Below are 18915 nucleotides of genomic sequence, written 5' to 3'. Positions count from 1 at the left end.
CCTTGGATACATACCAATCACACCACACTGAACTGTCACTGATAACAAACCTAGCAATTAACACAATGAACCTAAAAGTCGGAGGATAAAAGTGCTGAACACTCCAATGTAGGAGGGTAGAACTCCATCCAGGTCCTCCACTCTCTGAAGGTAGAACACCTGCTAGTTCTTCCAAAGTCTGTGGGCGTGCCTGGCGTTGTCAGAGTAGAACTGATGGATTATTTATAGTTTAAGTATTTAAGTGCAGAACCCACCACACTCTGAGTTTATATCACCTGCTAGGTCCTCATCTGTGGATAGAACTACTGAATCCACTGCATTGTAAGGGCAGAACTGTTGAACCCTCCACAGTCTGAGGGTATAAACTGAGATCCAGAACTAAGGAATCCTCCACAGTATCAGTGTAGAACTACTGCTGGAACCCCCACAGTCTCAGACTAGAACGCTCACTGAATGATGACAGAACTGTTGAATCCTTCACAGAAGGAGGGTAAAACTCAGAATCCTCTGAGGTCCAAGAGTAGAACTAGATACCCTCCAGCGAATCCTTCAGGGTCTGAGGATAGACCTCAGAATTCATTGGGCATGAGGGTAGAACTAAGAATCCTCTGAGGTCCAAGGGTAGAACTAGATTCCCTTGAGTGAATCCTTCAGGGTCTAAGGGTAGACGTCAGAATCCATTGAGTATGAGGGTAGAACTAAGAATCCTCTGGGGTCTGAGGGTAGAACTCAGGATCCTCTGGGGTCTGAGGGAAGAACTCAGAATCCTCTGGGGTCTGAGGGTAGAACTCAGAATCCTCTGGGGTCTGAGGGTAGAACTCAGAATCCTCTGGGGTCGAGCGTAGAACTCGTGATCTACCGGGGTTCGAGGGTAGAACTCGGGATCTTCCGGGGCCTGAGCATAGAACTCGGGATCCTCCGGGGTCTGAGGGTAGGACTCGGGATCCTCTGGGGTCTGAGGGTAGGACTTGGGATCCTCCGGGGTCTGAGGGTAGGACTCGGGATCCTACAGGGGGTCTGAGGGTAGGACTCGGGATCCTACAGGGGGTCTGAGGGTAGGACTCGGGATCCTACAGGGGGTCTGAGGGTAGGACTTGGGATCCTACAGGGGGTCTGAGGGTAGGACTTGGGATCTTCCAGGGTCTGAGGATAGGACTCTGGATCATCCTGGGATTGAGGTTAGAGCGCAGGCACATCACAGGTCTGGGGATAGAACTCGCAACCCTCTGGGGTCTGAGGGTAGAACTTGAAAATCTCCTCAGGCTCAGGGCAAAGCTGCTGCTCGATCCTACACACTGCCCTGCCAAGTGTTGCGCATCCCATGTTAGAATAACACAATTTGGTGATGTCCCTGCATTACCTCAATGCTTGAGATTGTCACGCAAAGAATCACACTTGGCAGAGCTTGCACAGCTGATCAAATTAAGCTGTGTATTGATATGTGTCTTGAAGTGCCCTACTGCAGCCAACGCCCACAACCTATCCGCTATCTTTATCTATTTATACAGTGACACATGGTTGATCTACACAGCCAATTAGACGGCAACCCTTAACAAATGTTGCACCAGAGCTGCCGGTCTCTCCCCCTCCTTGTAGAAAGGGAATCCATGGTTTTAGCACTCAGTCATGTGCTCTTCTCAAGAGTTCCAGCATGGACCGGAGAGACTGGTTCCTGCCCTAATCCTGAGGGTGGCTGAGATGCAGAACTGACCCCTAAAGGGCAAAGGAGTTTTAAATGACCAAATCCTTCTGGCAACTTCAGTCCTGTCAGATGAATCCTCTCTGCAGCAAGTGGCTGAGCCAAGTCTTCACCTGTTGCTTGAATGGCATACAAGAATCGACACACTGAGTGTGTGCTTTTCTAGCACAAGGTATTTACGCTCAGGGTCTCTTGAGAAAATACACACATACCACCATTTCAGAAGAAGAAAGTGGGAGATTTAAAAAATATTATCAGGATAATGTATTTCTCCAATTGACTTCTATTAAAGCTGAGGCAACTATAGGTGGGAGACTGCCAAAATAAAGCCAGTTTTGGCTTAAAAAATCAGGAGTCTCCCACCTAAATCAGGTCTGTTGGCAAGTATGAAAATATGTTTTGCATTTCTGCAACCAGCTGTATGTACCTTTTAAAAAGGAAAAAGTTGAGATTTAGGCTATCTCCATGGATTTATTGCAACTGTCCATGTGTGCTGTGCAGCCCACCTATGCTTCACTGGACATCTGTACTGAAGCAGAGTTCCCTGTAAAAGTGCACAGCTCCCTTTCACATGAAACTGGCAGCGCAGTGTGTGGATGATCACTTTGTCGCAGTAAGAAAAGATAAATCCTCTAAGGTAATAAAAGATCTGCCATATTTTCTGGAAAGACGCAGAAATGTGTAGCCTGACACGCAACTGATGAAATGAGTGTTTGCTTTTACGCCAGAAAGCAATAGGGATTTGGAAAAAAAAGAACACACACCTAAGTGAGCACGGAGTCCCAGCCAAGCGGTGTATCGTTTAAAATTACAGGACTATGAAGATATGCAAGTACAGTTCTGGTGTGTGTATGGTTGTTGACCCATGTGGCAAAATGAAAATATGAATTCTCAACATCCTAATAATGAAAATGGGCTACATTTATTAGTGCTGCTGACCTACTGACAAACAAATTCACCCATGCTCTACTAGGTTTTCCTAAGAACAAATTTCACACACATTGTGATATACCTTTACTTTTAACAGAATTGCCACACAAATAGATTAATTCAGCTTCACTCTACTATCATAAGAGCTCCGCAGTCCGCATAACCCCAGTAGTGAGAAAGCTTAATCCATACACGCCGTGCCCTGGGCAGAACTAAAGTTTTGCTCCATCTGTCAGCAGTAGCAGCATTCAAACAAAGTGTGATCACTAGTGGTAGCAGAAGAACCTTGTTGGAGAAGCAGCGGAGAATCCGATCTACCCTATAAAATGAAACCGTACTCTTTCCAGCATTTAGCCCTCGTGGCAGGCGGCATGAAGAATGTATGCCTGAGCATCCATCTGCACAAGTCATAATTCAAGTAAAAAGAGGCAACCACAGTGTGCCTGAGGACTAAATGTAAATTAACTCTAAGACACACACATATGAAGGTGTGGGGGTCACTATAAGTAAAAAGAACGGGGAGGGGGCGCTCTATCTAAAATTACTCACATTCCAGGAGCTCTGACAAGTCAGTGAAGCTGTACAAGGTCTGGATGCGGACAGGCATGCTCTTGACTGGGTCTTTGCCCGGGCACACGTCCTGGCATGCAAATGCTGAGGACATGAGGCACCCCTTATGTCTCCTCCCCCGCCCCAGAGTGAGCACTTATTGTGGGTCTTGTAGTCCTGGCCCTCGGGAGAGCAGGCAGCAGCAAGGAAGAATATTGAAACACTCACATGAGCAGAGTGGCATGGCATAAAAGGGCAAGTTTCCCAGGTCTGTGTGTGAGTAAATGCAACAGTCCAGTTTTTTTCCTTATATTCTGGAACTTGTTTTACAATCAGATTAATAGTGTATGAAAAATGTATCAGTTTAAAAAGTTAATTATATAATGTCCTAATTCGCAATAGGCTGTCACAGTTATCCATGCAGGCCATAGAAAGGTCATTATGAATTTTTTCTTTAACTATGAGTGAATTTAATATTGCTGAAATGGGCACAGTGTGATTTAGAACCTTGATCTTAAAATGACATGCCTAGAGATGCTGTCATAACTGCAGAAAATTCTGGTTTCACAAATGTATTATTTTCGTAAAGCAACATTTATTCTTGAATCTCCTGAACTTCCGATTTTCTTATGTTTCATATAATGTTGAGCATTTTGAACAATATTTACTTTAGAAAGAATGATAACCTAACAGTGATCTTGCCTTTTTAGTTAGTAGTTCATTATTCTCGCAGTGAAACAAGTAGAGATGTAGAAGGTCAATTTGATGTTTGAGGCCAATGGGAACTGTGCCTGATGTTTCTAGAATCTAACTATGCAAAACTGTTGGTAGCTAACCCTGTGATAAAAAGTATGAGCTGCATGAATTTCTGCGGGAATGGAGGAGCTGAATCTGCTTACCGAAGAATCCTGCCACGTTATTGGGCCATGGAGAAAGAAGCCGGTTACATTGTTTTCGACATGTGTTTTTGACTTTTATATTAACGACTGTGATCAACAACCAAACTAGCCCACTATAAAGAAGGGCTAGATGAAATTCTAAGGTTTGACCAAGGTACGAGCCTTCAGTGGATTAAACATGTCTACTCCTGGTTTTGCAAACTTGGGCTGAAGCACTTTTGGGAAGAAACCACCCTATTGACATTAGCTTCTAAGAAAATACTGAAAACTACCTTTTAGGCGTGTTTTCAAAACAGTGTGTTGTTGTGTCCTCAGTGTCTCCCGCTGTGACTACAGAGTGCTCGGTAATCGGATGAGGAGACGTGGCGCCAGGTTTTAAATGCGCACTTGCTAGGCCGCTGTAAATGAGACATGGAACACGGGTGTGGTTATTGTGGTAGCAGCGTGTGCTCGGCTCTGACGCTGGTTACGCACACGTACTTCTATTTATTAGCGCTCACACGCAGCGCGGGACAAACCATCAAAGTACGCGTCGCCGGGTAAATTTAACTACACCCGGGACGCTTTGCAGACTGTTGGTATCGCCCGCAGCTAAGAGACATGTCGTCTCGTGATACAACATTCCTCCTAAACAACAAAGAAAAAACAAAACCATTGTTACATAAACTTGCTGGAATACACATCAAACCTGATTCCGGCAACCCCAGACCTCAGGGTCAGTCCATCTAGCAGTGGAAGTCTTTCAGCCTGCAGGAAGGCTCAGGGTTTCTCCGCAACCATATCGATCGGCACCTCCCCTAGCACTCGGATCAGGGACAGCGGGGCTGTCCACCACACTTCGACCTCGGGGTGGCCCATCCATAGCTGGGCTCATAGTCACTGAACGATCAGGGACACCTCCCTCTTCGGACCCATTGTCCCAGTCAGTGTCTCCTTTAGTCTCAGCAAGCGAGCTAACACCAAACTCCGAGGTTCCATGAAACTTCCAGAAGGCAGATACATTTCGAGTTATCACTTCCAGACCCTTCGTTGCAGTTAGTTGGGTCCCACGGACCTGAGTGATGCGCCAGGGATCTTTTTCAAACCTGAGACGAAACTTGCTGCCCAGATGCCGGTCCTGGACCAACACCAGATCTCCAATCTGTAAATGTGATTGCTGCGCCCGACAGCGAGCACTCACTTGATCATTTGCTTTTTGTCGCTTCTGTTGTACCCCCGCCTCATCCACTTGTTTTGGGGTCCACTGAGGATGATATGGAATTGAATCTCGGACCACTCTCCCTATTCACAAATGTCTTGGAGCTCTCCCGGTGGTAACATGTGGGGTCTGATGATAGTCTCTAAGAAATGAATATATAGACTGCTCCACAGATTCTCCATTAGCAACAGCAATCCGTATGATCTTATTCAGAGTCTTCATGAAACGTTCAGCTTCCCCATTCGCCTGAGGCCACTTGGGGGTTATCTTCATGTGCCGAATTCCTTGAGATGACAGATTCATCGCAAACTCTTGTCCTTGAAAGGGGGGCCCATTATCAGTCTTTAGTTCCTGGAACAAATCATGGGTCGCCAGCACTTTCTCCAGTTTCGTGACCACTTCACCAGCCCCCAGAGACGAGAGGATTTCAACTTCTGGGTATTTTGAATAGTCGTCAACGACTAACATTGAGTGCCGTCCATCAGGAAGACTTCCAAAATCCATGCTGACACTGATCCAGGGACCCTTAGGACGCCGTTCGGTTACAATGGGGGAAGGAAGATTTGGATCACCAGTGGCCTGGCACCATGGACAAGACGGGGACGTACCTTCCACCTTTTCATCCATGAGGGGAAACCATACCTTACTCGTCATCCGACTCTTGGTTTTCACCATGCCCTGATGGACTGCATGGGCAAGGCCAACCACTCGGTCCACAAGGGTGGACGGGATGACCAATCTATGTCCTCGTAGAAGACACCCATGAGGGTCAACACTCAGTTCATGCCTCACCAGGTAAAGGCTGTCAAGGATCCTTCGGGCTTCAGGAGTGAACGTTACTCCTTGCCCTCGGAGGTGATGTTACTGGCTACTTCGCACCGCTTCCACAGCTTTCTGTAGGCATTCATCTTGAGCTGTAGCTTGGCAGATTTCACCTAGATATATAGGTAACGGGCGCGACCTGTCCGTGACGACCCATACATATTCCTCTGTTTCTTCTGCTTCTTCCATTTCACTGGCGGTCACCTTTCTGGGATGCCTCGAGAGATGGTCCGCTGGATTGCTCGTGGACGGCTGGTACTCAATTCTACAGTTGTACTCCTGCAACTGGAGCATCCACTTTTCAATGAGTGGAGGGGGTTTTGAAGCTGTGCCCATGAATGACAAGGAAAGGTTTGCCATAAACATACAAATGGAAGTGCCTGCACCCCCAGTAAACCGCAATGGCCTCCTTTTCGATCTGAGAGTATCTTCTTTAAGTGTCCGTCAGCGAACGGCTCACAAATGCCACTGGAGCCCACTCATCTTCCTCTTTTCCTTTTTGTACAAGCACCGCTCCCAGTCCTTGCGGGCCCGCATCAACGGCTATTTGTGTCTGTTGGTGAGGATCGAAATACCGCAGTGAGGTGTTGCTGGAGAGGGCATCTTTGGTGGCTGAGTTCCCCAATGAGGTCATCTATGGTGGGCGTCAGATGCCTCTCCCTTTTGATGGCAGTATTCGGGATTCTCATATCAACACATATCCTAACCTCTCCTGTCTGCTTCGGCTTCCTCGCGACCACTATCGGAGACACCCATGTGTCGGACCATGCACTTTCTCAATAATGCCAGCTTTCGCCAGCTTGCATAGCTCTTTCTCGACTAGTAGTCTCAGATGAAAAGCAATTCTCCTATGCCGCAGAGCCACCGGTTGCACCAAGGGGTCAATGCAGGTGTATCTGCTTGTCACGGAGACATCCGATACCAACAAATACTTTCGGAAATTCGTCTAGGATCTGGCTCACTCCCTCTTGATGGATGCCGAAGGCAAATATGACGATTCCTAGTGCTTCAGCTGACTTGCAACCCAACAGCATACCATGCCCCTCTTCCGTCACAAACACCTGAGCGTCCACTTCGTGTTATTTGGGTCTTGAATTTCCCTTTTAGAACCAGAGGCGTGGTTTGTCCGTAGGCAAACACCTTCACTTTGGTCGGTGTCAACGATGGGGGAGACGGCAGTCCCTGGTATTCTTCCCAAGACAACGTTTATGGTGGCACTAGTGTCATTTATTGCTGTTGCTGGGCGCCCATCCACCAGGACTTGGCATCGCGGGAGCCGCGTCTGTGAGTCAGCTGCGGACCCCACCGTGAAGACTGAGCGTACGGTATGTTCTTCGCGGGCATCATCGTCCATGTCACTGCCGGGTTCCTGGGCCTCCGGTATCATGTTGACCTGTGATCTTCCTGGATCGACATACCTTCATGAAATGGTTAAACCTCCCGCAGGCTGTACACCTCTTCCCTCTTGCTGGACACTCCGCCGGTCGGTGCAACGGCCCTCCACAGTATCCACACGACTTGGCCTTACCCGTCCAGGCGCAGGCCGTCGATTCAGTGGTGGCGGGGCTCCGTGTGCGATCTGCCAATCCAGTGGCCGTGTTAGGAATCATGTTGACTGGCTCCGTCTTGACAGACGTTTGCAGAGCTGCCTCCATGTGCGCCGCCAAGGCTTTAGATAATTCCCTGGTTCTCCCCAAGGTGAGTATGTCCGCCAATGATTTCCCCGACTCCTCCAGTATTCTTTCCCTTAGCTTCGCTGACACACATCCCTGAATGATCTGGCTCCTTATTTCTTCTGTTTCATCTCTAAAGTCTCATGTCCCTGCCAGTTCTTTGAGACGTGCATGAAAAGTGTCCAGGGACTCTTCCGGCTTCTGCCTCGCCTGTCGGATAATAAATCTTTCATAATCCCCTTTTGCCATGGGCTCAAAATGGGCATTTAGGGCCGCAATTAGTGTGAGATGGGTCTTTGGCGCTGCTTCCACCACCGTCTTTGCTATCCTCTGCACATCTTTTCCGCCTAGATGCAGCAGCATGGCCCGCTTCTGTGCATTGTCTACCTTGGTCGCCTCAAAAAAGACGATCACGTGCTCCACCCACTCCATCTAAGGGCTTGCACCGATGGGGCTCCTTCCACCACAAAATGTTCCACTGCTGGTATGTGGACCATGATTTCCTCGTGTAGCCTGCACCCGGGGGTTGACTGCCTTCGAGGATTACCCTGGCCTTGTTATTGTGAGCCACTCACTGTGTGTTTGTGGGGCCCACACGGGGTACTGGTCCAACCTCTGTCTTGGTGCCCAGATCGTGGGAATTACTGCTCCCTGCTGTCACTCCATATGCCTGCACAGTACCCCACAAGGGCTGCACTTCAAGCCCACGTGCAGTTGAGGGAGCACGAGCACCTCGCACGAAGGAACACGTGCGCGGCCGCTTTCCTGAGTCACGGGGGTCCAAACACCCTCGTCGCCAATCTGTTGTGTCCTCAGTGTCTTCCGCTGTGATTACCGAGTGCTCGGTAATCGGATGAGGAGACGTGGCGCCAGGTTTTAAATGGGCACTTGCTAGGCCACTGTAAATGAGACACGGGGTGGCTATTGTGGTAGCAGCGTGTGCTCGGCTCTGATGCCGGTTATGCATGCGTACTCCTATTTATTAGCGCTCACACACAGCGCGGGACAAACCATCAAAGTACGCGTCACCGGGTGATTTCAACTACACCCGGGACGCTTTGCAGCCTGTTGGTATCGCCCGCAGCTAAGAGACATGTCGTCTCGCGATACAACATGTGTCTCACAGCCCAGTCACTGGTAGATTAACGGCCCAGTTTCTTCTTATGAAACCGACACCGGCCGTCGAGCTATTTCTGGATGAAGTGCAGCCCCAGTTGGCAAAATCCCTATATATGTAATTTCGTTATGGGGTTCGTTATGAGGCTCTGCAAACTCATCGAAATGGGCCCGAAAAGCAGATGAGAGTAATACGGAGTGTTGTGCATTATGCCAACTCGATACACAAGAAAATGACCTTCACTTACTATTCTTTTGCCCTGCCTATGCTAAACCCAGGAAGAAATTGATTAAACCCATCTGTCGAAACCTGGGCACTAGGTCTTGTTTTGAGGCAGAAAGAATATTGAAAACTGACACTTCCAAGAAAATAGTTTTTAATGTCAGTAGATATTTGTTTGCTTTGGGCATAATAAGAGGGAAAAAGGTTTGAAATTTAAGTAGTCTGAAACACGTGTAATTTTGAAATATTTTGTTTATTAATTTTGCATTTGCACTTTCGAAATTGTTGAGAGACCAGGTAGAATGTATTGTTAAGCATACTATCTATGGAGTATCCAACCAGCACTTTAAAGCACTTGAGCTTTTGTTATTGATTAGACCTATTTGGGAAAGTTGCACTTATCATATGTATATATATTCCCCTCCAGCCTTCGGTTCTTCTCAACCCCATCTGGACTTTATATCCTCCTCAAGAGCTTCAGATATATTAAACTAAACTTAGCATTGTTTATCATTTTCAACTTATCATACAGATTGACAGTTTTTCTCTTTGTTGTATCTAAATTGTGATCCTTTTAGTAATTGCAAATTGTCTAAAGCGGTACCTGTGGAATGCTTCGTTCTTTATAATTGTGTTTTATTAATCAATGTGTATGAACTGTTAATATGTATATTTTATGGTTTAAATTAAACCAAAATAAAGATCATTGAATTGAATAGTGAGTGTTCCTAGGTAGTTAGATCATTATGGGCTTTTCATGCATTCATTTGTCCCTGCCCAGACTCTTGGCGGTTGCGGCTCCTGAAGCTGCTGTTACTTTGTTATCTGATTTGACAGATTGCTGCTTCAACTGTTTGCTGATTGACTTGGATTTTATTGGGACTCAGCTGAGTCTGATGAACTACTCTTTATTGGGAGTTCGGTTACTCTAAATTGGCTTTGAGGCTTTATGCTTCTTTGATTTTTCTTAAATTTGAACTCTTCATAGGTTCTTGAAATCTTAACTCTAATCCTCATCTAAAGAATAGGGAACTATTTTCCTTCATGGAACTTCCTTAATGCCATTTATCAACTGATGCTTTATTGTAACCATTTTCTTTGATGAGATTTCTGTTAACTTATTTTATTGATGGACTAACTGAAATAAAGGCAAAAATAAAGAAAATACCTTTACTAATCTCTTAATGAGATATAAAGTTTTTAAACTACAATACAGCTCTCACCATTGACTGCACTTAAACCATTAATGGAATTTAAGTTGGAGATGTCCGTTTTGCTCCTTGACTCCTAATAGAACATTCCAAGGTCCATCACTGGAGGAAGAAGAAGGATTTAGTGCAGCAAACGGGGCTCAACCCTGAAAGACTGGAAACCTTAAAGAGAAGTTATAGGGCCCAGTCCGCGCTATCGACATCAAGAATGAAAGGCGCTGCAGAAGCTAGTCACACATTGGTCTAGGAAACATGTCAGCGCTGTGGGAGGAGGTGGGTTTTCCCCAATGATGCCTACTGCCATAACGTTTCTCACCTGTTCTACTTCCAAGAGGGCTGCATCAGGGGTTTCACTTTCCACTGTGAAGTTTCCAGAGAAGCGGGCACAAATAGCAAGCTATGGACAGGGATCAGGGTAATACGGTGGACATGGAGAATGCTCTAGAGACACGAGGACACACTTCCGCTACTCTTCTCAAGCTGAGAGCCCGAGGCTCCCTCTTCACACTCTATGGGAATTACTTGTTTATTGTCTACTCTGGTACAACCAAAGTTTCTACTACAAACCACGTACCGGCGCAGGCTCCACTGGGTGCCCCGAAGGCCCGAATCTGAAGGAAGGGCCGGGAGCCCGGCCGAGGGCGCGGAGCCCTCCTGGAAGCGGCCGGTGGGGGCTCTCTTCCCAGGCAACGGCTTCCCTGCAGCAGTCAGGACAGAACATCACAAATTGCGCATGCGCGACAAATTACGATCTCCTAAACACGCATGCGCACACGCATGCGCAATAAAGAATCCACGGTACAGCCTCTGGCAAGTAGTGTCTCTTCAACGCGCAGGGCGTAAGCTACCTTTGGGCGTCTATGTCTAGGGGCAAACAAAAGTGTCGACTTCCTGCGCACCCTCCATAGGCTGTTGGTGGGGTCGCCTGACCTCGCGCAGTGTGACAGCTCCTGACTGCGCATGCACAGTTTGGCTGCGATCACACGTCATGGCTGTGAGTGCAGTTATTGCTGGTGATACTGTGTGCTCTGTGCAGGAGTGACAGCCTGGACTGTCATCGGTGCTTGAGCACTTGCACTAGGCCTGTTATGACCCCTAGACCAGGGTTCTCCACCGAGCAACTCGTGAGCTGCTGGTAGTTTTCCACTTGCATGTGAGTAGCTCTCCTGTGTGCAGCCCAGTCTACTGAATTAGAAGTTTCTGTTTGGTTGAATTAATACATGTTGACTAAAATTTAATAGTGTGAAGTTTAGACAAAAATGTATGTAATTTCAAACCTCATTATTTCAAAATATATTTAAAACTGATATTTGAGTGATAAATCAGGTGATACTGGGAGACTTATTACTAATATTATGAACTTGTTACTAAAGGTATGGCCGCTGTGGCTGTTATGTATTCGCCATGTTGAGACATTCCAAAGTGATAAAGCTTTTTTTTTTACAATACAGCTGTCAACCCTCCCTAATGCACTGTGGAGATCACTGCTACTAATCTTGCCTACTTAGGTTACCTTGTCTGATATTGTTGCTATTACAACACTAATAATATCTGTATCTTTGGTTGGTTTTTATTGAACATAAGTAGCTCTTTTTACTAAAAAGATTGGAGACCCCTCACCTAGACTTTCCTCTGGGGATACAGGAATAGTTTGAGGTGGGTTTAACAGCCGGGACTGTGTCCTAAATGCCAGAGCACTTTTACTGATCCAGGTCTGACAGCCGGGACTCTGCCCCCAGTGCCAGAGCACTTTTACTGATCCAGGTCTGACAGACCGGATTCTGCCCCCAGTGCCGGAGCACTTTTATTCATCCAGGTCTGACAGCCCGGACCCTGCCCACAGTGCAAGAGCACGTTTATTAATCCAGGTCTGACAGCCCGGACTCTGCCTCCAGTGCCGGAGCACTTTTATTAATCCAGGTCTGACAGCCCGGACTCTGCCCCCAGTGCCAGAGTACTTTTATTAATCCAGGTCTAATAGCCCGGACCCTGCCCCCGGTGCCAGAGCACTTTTATTAATCCAGGTCTGACAGCCCGGTCCCTGCCCCCGGTGCAAGAGCACTTTTATACTAAAAAGATTTGAGACGCCTCACCTAGACTTTCCTCTGGGGATACAGGAATAGTTTGAGGTGGGTGTAACAGCCGGGACTGTGTCCTAAATGCCAGAACACTTTTACTGATCCAGGTCTGACAGCCGGGACTCTGTGTAACGCCCTGAACGTCTCAGGATCGTTTAACAGACACGATAATGAGAACGCAACCACTTGTGAAGGTTTAGTTATTTTAATGAAGGCAAAAATAATACAAGGAATAAACAAAGGTTATAGGCACTGGAATCCTCCAGGCTAAGTACGTTACCAGCCCACAGCACGGATGGTCCTAACCGTCCTCTGCATATACGCCGATCCCGGCGTATGCCAACAGAGGGCAGAAATGAAATGGCCGACAATGCCAATCGGTAGGCTGTGAGGGGCACGAAGAGTGTTGGGGAGAATCGAGGAGTCAGGGAATCACCCAGCCGGGGTCTCTACCTGAAGGGAGCAGCCGCTCAACCTCTTCCTCAGACTGCACCGGGACGCGGAGTCACCTCCTGGTGATGCGTCACCGATACCCCAATCACAAGCAAAGAAGACTGAACCGAGAGCAGCCGCTCGATCGATCCTGTGGACTTCCGAGTCTGTAACGCGGCAAACACCTCCTGGTGTGCGTTACAGCTGGCAGTCCCTGTATCTCTGGTCGGGCTGGGAGTTACGACTCCAACCAGCAAAAGTGCCACTGCGCTTTGACTCAGCCGAGTCAAAAAGCGAAGCTCAATGGTTATCCGGTAGAGCTTCCGGGTCCTTCACAGGTGACGATGGGGCAAGACACGGCCCAGGGAGTAACGACTCGACCTACCTCCGTTCTTGCCTTACTGGAGCACCACTCCGGAACACTGCTCTTCACTAAGCAGGTACGTCGGTGTAAACACAATATCCGACAGCGTTGTACCTCCCGGTTCCTCCCTTTATAGGGCGTGTTGTCCTTGAGTTATGTAACAGCTCTCCTGTTTACATAAGGGCGTGTTTTCCTTGAGTTATGTAACAGCTCTCCTGTTTACATAAGGGCGTGTTTTCCTTGAGTTATGTAACAGCTCTCCTGTTTACATAACCTCTCAACCGCTAAGCATCCTGGGAGATGTAGTCCGTTTTCGCTGGTTACCGTTTTCCTCCCCTCGCATGACAGGAATTCTTGACAGTACATCCTCCCTCTCAGCGGCTCCCCACGGGTCCAGCGCTGGCAGGAAAACGCCGATGGAACAAGGTGACCAAGCGCGGAGCATGAACCCCTTCAGCCGGTTCCCATGACTGCTCCTCCGGGCCATAGCCTTTCCACGCAACCAGGTACCACAGCTTCCCCCTGCGCCATTTGGACGCCCGTATGCCCGACACTTCATACTCCACCTCCGACTCCACGCATACCGGCCTAGGTGTCCCAGACGGCTTGGAGGGTGCTGGTTTGAGCAATGATACATGAAAGACAGGGTGTATCCGCAATGACTGGGGCAAGCACACCTTCACGTTCACGGGACCCATACACTTGGTAATTCGATAGGGGCCCATGTACTTGGGATGGAACACACTGTTCTTTCGAAACCTCATGTTTCTTGTGGATATCCAGACGTAGTCTCCAGTGCGGTACAGTGGCCCGGGCCTTCTCTTCCTGTCTGCCGCAGCCTTGTATCTTCTTTTGGCCTCTATTAGGACAGCCCTTGAGCGCATCAACGTGTCTTTGATGTGTGCCACCCTGTCCGCTGTGGCGGGAATCCTGTCCTCTCTGAACGGATGTAGAAATGGCAAGAACCTGGGATGTTGGCCATAGTTGCTATAGAACGGAGATGACTGTGTGGAGCTGTGAGTGGCGTTGTTATAGGCTATCTCTGCAACCCATAGCAAGTCGACCCATTCTTCCCTGCCCTGGTCCACAAAACAGCGCAGATACTGTTTGAGCGTTTGGTTCAGGTGCTCGGTTTGGCCGTCCGTTTGAGGGTGGTAGCTGGTGGACAGGGCGGTCTTAACATGCAGCGCAGTGCACCAAGTCTTCCAGAATTGCGCAGTAAACTGCGACCCCCGGTCCGACACGATCACCCCAGGTAATCCATGCAGTCGTACCACATTCTTTAGGAGTAGTGACGCCAATTCCCCGGCCGTAGGGACTCTCTTGCAGGGGATGAAGTGCCCCATTTTCGTCAAGTAATCCACCACCACCAGTATTGCCGTCATCCCCTGGTCTACCGGTAGGCCCACCACGAAGTCCAGTGATATGCTATCCCATGGTCTATCCGGGGTCGGAAGTGGATGTAAGAGCCCTTGGGTTCGGCCATGGTCGGCCTTCATGGTAGCACACGTAGGACACTCCTGTCCCCACCTCCTGACATCCGCTCTCATGGTTGGCCACCAGAAATGCCGTCCCATGCTAGCCACCGTTTTTTCAAAGCCCAAATGACCTGCGTATGGAGAGTCATGGCACCAGATGAATGCTTGTTTCCTTAGCCTAGGCGTGGGTATCAATAGGCACCTGCCCTTCAGGGGTATCCCGTCCTTCAGCTGCCATTCTCTGTGACTGAGGAGCCACCTCCGCCATGCGAATGACCTGATCCCTCTCTTTATTCCCCTCAGGAAAGTATCCGGTTGGATAACCCCCAATACCATCCTCGGGGAAATGATGGAATGCTCGGTCGCAGGCAATGGTTCCTTAACTGCAGATTGACGGGACAGGGCGTCCGCCTTCCGGTTTTCCGTCCCCGGCCGATATGTGATGCGGAAGTTGAACCCCGCAAAGAAGATCATCCACCGCAGCTGTCTGGGAGAAAGGTGTCTTGTGGCCGTCATGAACTGTAAGTTCCGATGGTCCGTGTACACCGATACCACATGTCTTGCCCCCATCAACCAATGCCTCCATTCGGTGAAGGCGTCCTTGATTGCGAGAAGCTCCTTCTCCGCAATATGGTAGTTGCGTTCGGCGTCGTTGAGTTTGCGGGACATGTACGCAACGGGATGAAGCACCCCTGTGTTGTGGTTGCGTTGGGACAAGATAGCCCCCAGCGCCACATCCGATGCGTCCGCTTCCACCACGTAGGGGAGATCCGGATCGGGGTGAGCCAACACCGGCGCCTTACCAAAGGCGCTTTTCAGGGCCTCAAAGGCTTTGTTCGCTTCAGGGGACCAGACAAACTCCTTGGACTTCCTCAGTAGCTGTGTGATTGGGGCCACCAATCCTGAAAATCCATCTATAAACCGCCTGTAAAAGTTGGCGAAGCCAATGAAACTTTGGACGTCCTTCACGCTTTGGGGCACCGGCCATTCTTTCACCGCCTTGATCTTTCGTTCTGCCATCTCCTGTCCCTCTGGACTCAGCATCACTCCGAGGAATTCCACGGATGTGACGTGGAAGTCACACTTGCTGAGTTTACAAAACAGCATGTTTTCCCTCAGCTTTTGGAGCACAGCTTTGACGTGGTGTACGTGCTCCTCCACACTGGACGAATAGATGAGGATGTCGTCGATATATACGACCACGTAGATATCCAACTCCTCTCTGAATGCCTCATTCAAAAACTACTGAAAGGCTGCCGGGGCGTTGCACAGACCGAACGGCATGACGAGGTACTCAAAAAGGCCGAACCTGGTCTTAAAGGCGGTCTTCCACTCGTCTCCGTCCCTCATGTGCACCAGATGGTATGCCCCTTTCAAATCCAACTTGGTGTAGATACGAGCTTTCTTGACCTGTTCCAGAAGTACACTGATGAGAGGCAAGGGGTACCGATTCTTTACGGTTATCGCATTCAATGCCCTAAAGTCCACACAGGCTCTCAGCTCCCCATTAGCCTTCGGGATGAAGAAGAGTGGCGAGGCGGCCGGAGACTTGGACGGGCGGATGAATCCTAGCTTGAGGAGTTTATCCAGGTACCCCCGGAGATGCACGTTTTCAGGCTTCGTCAGGGCATACAGCCTGCCGCTGGGAACGCTGGCCCCTGGCACCAGGTCCATCTGGCAGTCAAACTGTCTATGTGGTGGTAGCACTTCCGCCTTCACCTCATCAAATACATCCTCAAAACTGTGATAAGCCTGGGGGAGAGCCACATCTTTTTCTGCCGCTGTAGCCCCCGTCTGACTCCCGCTCTCATCTGCGTCAAGGGATTCCGTTCTTATTCCACAATGCAGGATGCAATACGGTGACGTCAGTTCGATGCGATGTGTTGGCCAATCCACAGAGGGGTTGTGTTTCTGTAGCCACGGCAATCCCAATATGACGCCATATTGGGGCGCTCGGATGATGTTAAAATCGATTTGTTCCAAATGGTTCCTCCCACATCTCATCGGAAGGACCCCCGTGTGCTGCCCGATGGGCCCCGTCACCAATCGCCTTCCGTCTACAGCATAGACGTCTTCGGGTACAGCTTTGGGAAGAAGCACTAGCCCTAGCCTGCATGCCTCGTTGTGGTCCATAAACATGCCAGTGGCCCCTGAATCCACCATGGCCACAACGGGTATCCACTGGTCATGCACTCCCACGTGCACCGTGAGAAACAGGTGTCGTTGTCCCTTAGTGACCGAGTTGGAAAGTGAAGGGATGGATGAGTGACTCCGAGATGCCCCTTCTTTGGTCTGGGAGTCCTCTAGTTTTCCGCCGGTACGTCCACCACGGCTGTTACCGACCGGTTGGCCCGATAACGTGACGTCTTCGGTTTGGCAGGGCATTCACGTACGTAGTGGCCTTTTTTGCCACAATATAGGCACAATCCTTGTTTACGGCGTGACTCTTTCTCCGTGGCTGTGAGGCTCGCTCGTATTGTGCCGATGTCCATGGGTTCTCCCTTGGATGCGGTGGAAGTTTCAGGACTTCCCACTGTCACATAGGATGAAAGGGATTTTCCTTTTCTCCCATGATCCCCCTTTCTTTCACTTAGCCTATGTTCCAGCCGTAATACCAGGTTGATAAGGCCCTCACATGTCTTGGGTTGTGGGTCAATATGAGCCACGGCGTCCTTGAGCTCATCGCACAGCCCGTGATGGAAGAGCGCCGTCTGTTTAGCAACAGGCCACTTGGTTTCCGCAACCAGCCTTCGGAACGCGTTGAGATACTGCACCAGGTCGTTGGATCCCTGTCTCAACTCAAGCATTTCACGGTCCGCCGTGTACGAGTCAGCCCTTCTGTCGAAGACCTTCAGGAATTCCTCGCGAAAAGCACCCCAATCACATAAGATGGGGTCGTCCCTGCTCACCAGAGGTACGGCCCATTGTGCCGCGTTTCCAGCCAAATAGGATATAAGGAAAGCCACACGAGCCTGACTCGTGGGGAACGCCCTTGGTTTGCATGATAAATGTAGCGCCACTTGTGTGAGGAATACCTGCACTGTGTTAGGATCCCCACTGTACCTCTCTGGTGTTGCCAAGGGGACGGCTACCGGCATTTCCACTACTACCGCAGGGGTCTGGTTCGTGAGGGAGGTGCTGGGCGTGAGCGGGTCCAATTGGATAGCATCCAGTCTGGCTTTTACATCGGCTGTTTCTTGCCTGGAGGCAGCCAATTCAATTTGCACGGTCGCTAAAGCAGCCAGCACATCATCAAGTGTTGCCATGTCTGTTATCGACCGGGAGACAGTTAGTGTTATTAAGGTCGGATATTTTGTAACGCCCTGAACGTCTCAGGATCGTTTAACAGACACGATAATGAGAACGCAACCACTTGTGAAGGTTTAGTTATTTTAATGAAGGCAAAAATAATACAAGGAATAAACAAAGGTTATAGGCACTGGAATCCTCCAGGCTAAGTACGTTACCAGCCCACAGCACGGATGGTCCTAACCGTCCTCTGCATATACGCCGATCCCGGCGTATGCCAACAGAGGGCAGAAATGAAATGGCCGACAATGCCAATCGGTAGGCTGTGAGGGGCACGAAGAGTGTTGGGGAGAATCGAGGAGTCAGGGAAACACCCAGCCGGGGTCTCTACCTGAAGGGAGCAGCCGCTCAACCTCTTCCTCAGACTGCACCGGGACGCGGAGTCACCTCCTGGTGATGCGTCACCGATACCCCAATCACAAGCAAAGAAGACTGAACCGAGAGCAGCCGCTCGATCGATCCTGTGGACTTCCGAGTCTGTAACGCGGCAAACACCTCCTGGTGTGCGTTACAGCTGGCAGTCCCTGTATCTCTGGTCGGGCTGGGAGTTACGACTCCAACCAGCAAAAGCGCCACTGCGCTTTGACTCAGCCGAGTCAAAAAGCGAAGCTCAATGGTTATCCGGTAGAGCTTCCGGGTCCTTCACAGGTGACGATGGGGCAAGACACGGCCCAGGGAGTAACGACTCGACCTACCTCCGTTCTTGCCTTACTGGAGCACCACTCCGGAACACTGCTCTTCACTAAGCAGGTACGTCGGTGTAAACACAATATCCGACAGCGTTGTACCTCCCGGTTCCTCCCTTTATAGGGCGTGTTGTCCTTGAGTTATGTAACAGCTCTCCTGTTTACATAAGGGCGTGTTTTCCTTGAGTTATGTAACAGCTCTCCTGTTTACATAAGGGCGTGTTTTCCTTGAGTTATGTAACAGCTCT

The 18915-nt window shown here is 49.3% G+C and overlaps 1 protein-coding gene across 1 annotated transcript in view; it reads right to left on the bottom strand.

Annotated features, from left to right (window-relative positions):
* Positions 1-11055, bottom strand: part of LOC146839076 (uncharacterized) — a 34607-nt gene extending 23552 nt beyond the window's left edge. The window contains exon 1 of the mRNA XM_085603092.1: positions 10895-11055. The gene's annotated coding sequence lies outside the window, so the exon portion shown is untranslated. The remainder of the gene's footprint in view (positions 1-10894) is intronic.
* Between the last annotated feature and the right edge of the window lie 7860 nt (positions 11056-18915).

Source organism: Triturus cristatus, chromosome 4_2 (genome assembly GCF_964204655.1).
Source record: "Triturus cristatus chromosome 4_2, aTriCri1.1, whole genome shotgun sequence".
In the NCBI taxonomy this organism is placed as follows: Eukaryota; Metazoa; Chordata; class Amphibia; order Caudata; family Salamandridae; genus Triturus; species Triturus cristatus.
Note: the sequence above shows the minus strand (reverse complement) of the source record. Positions and strands in the feature narration are given on the sequence as shown.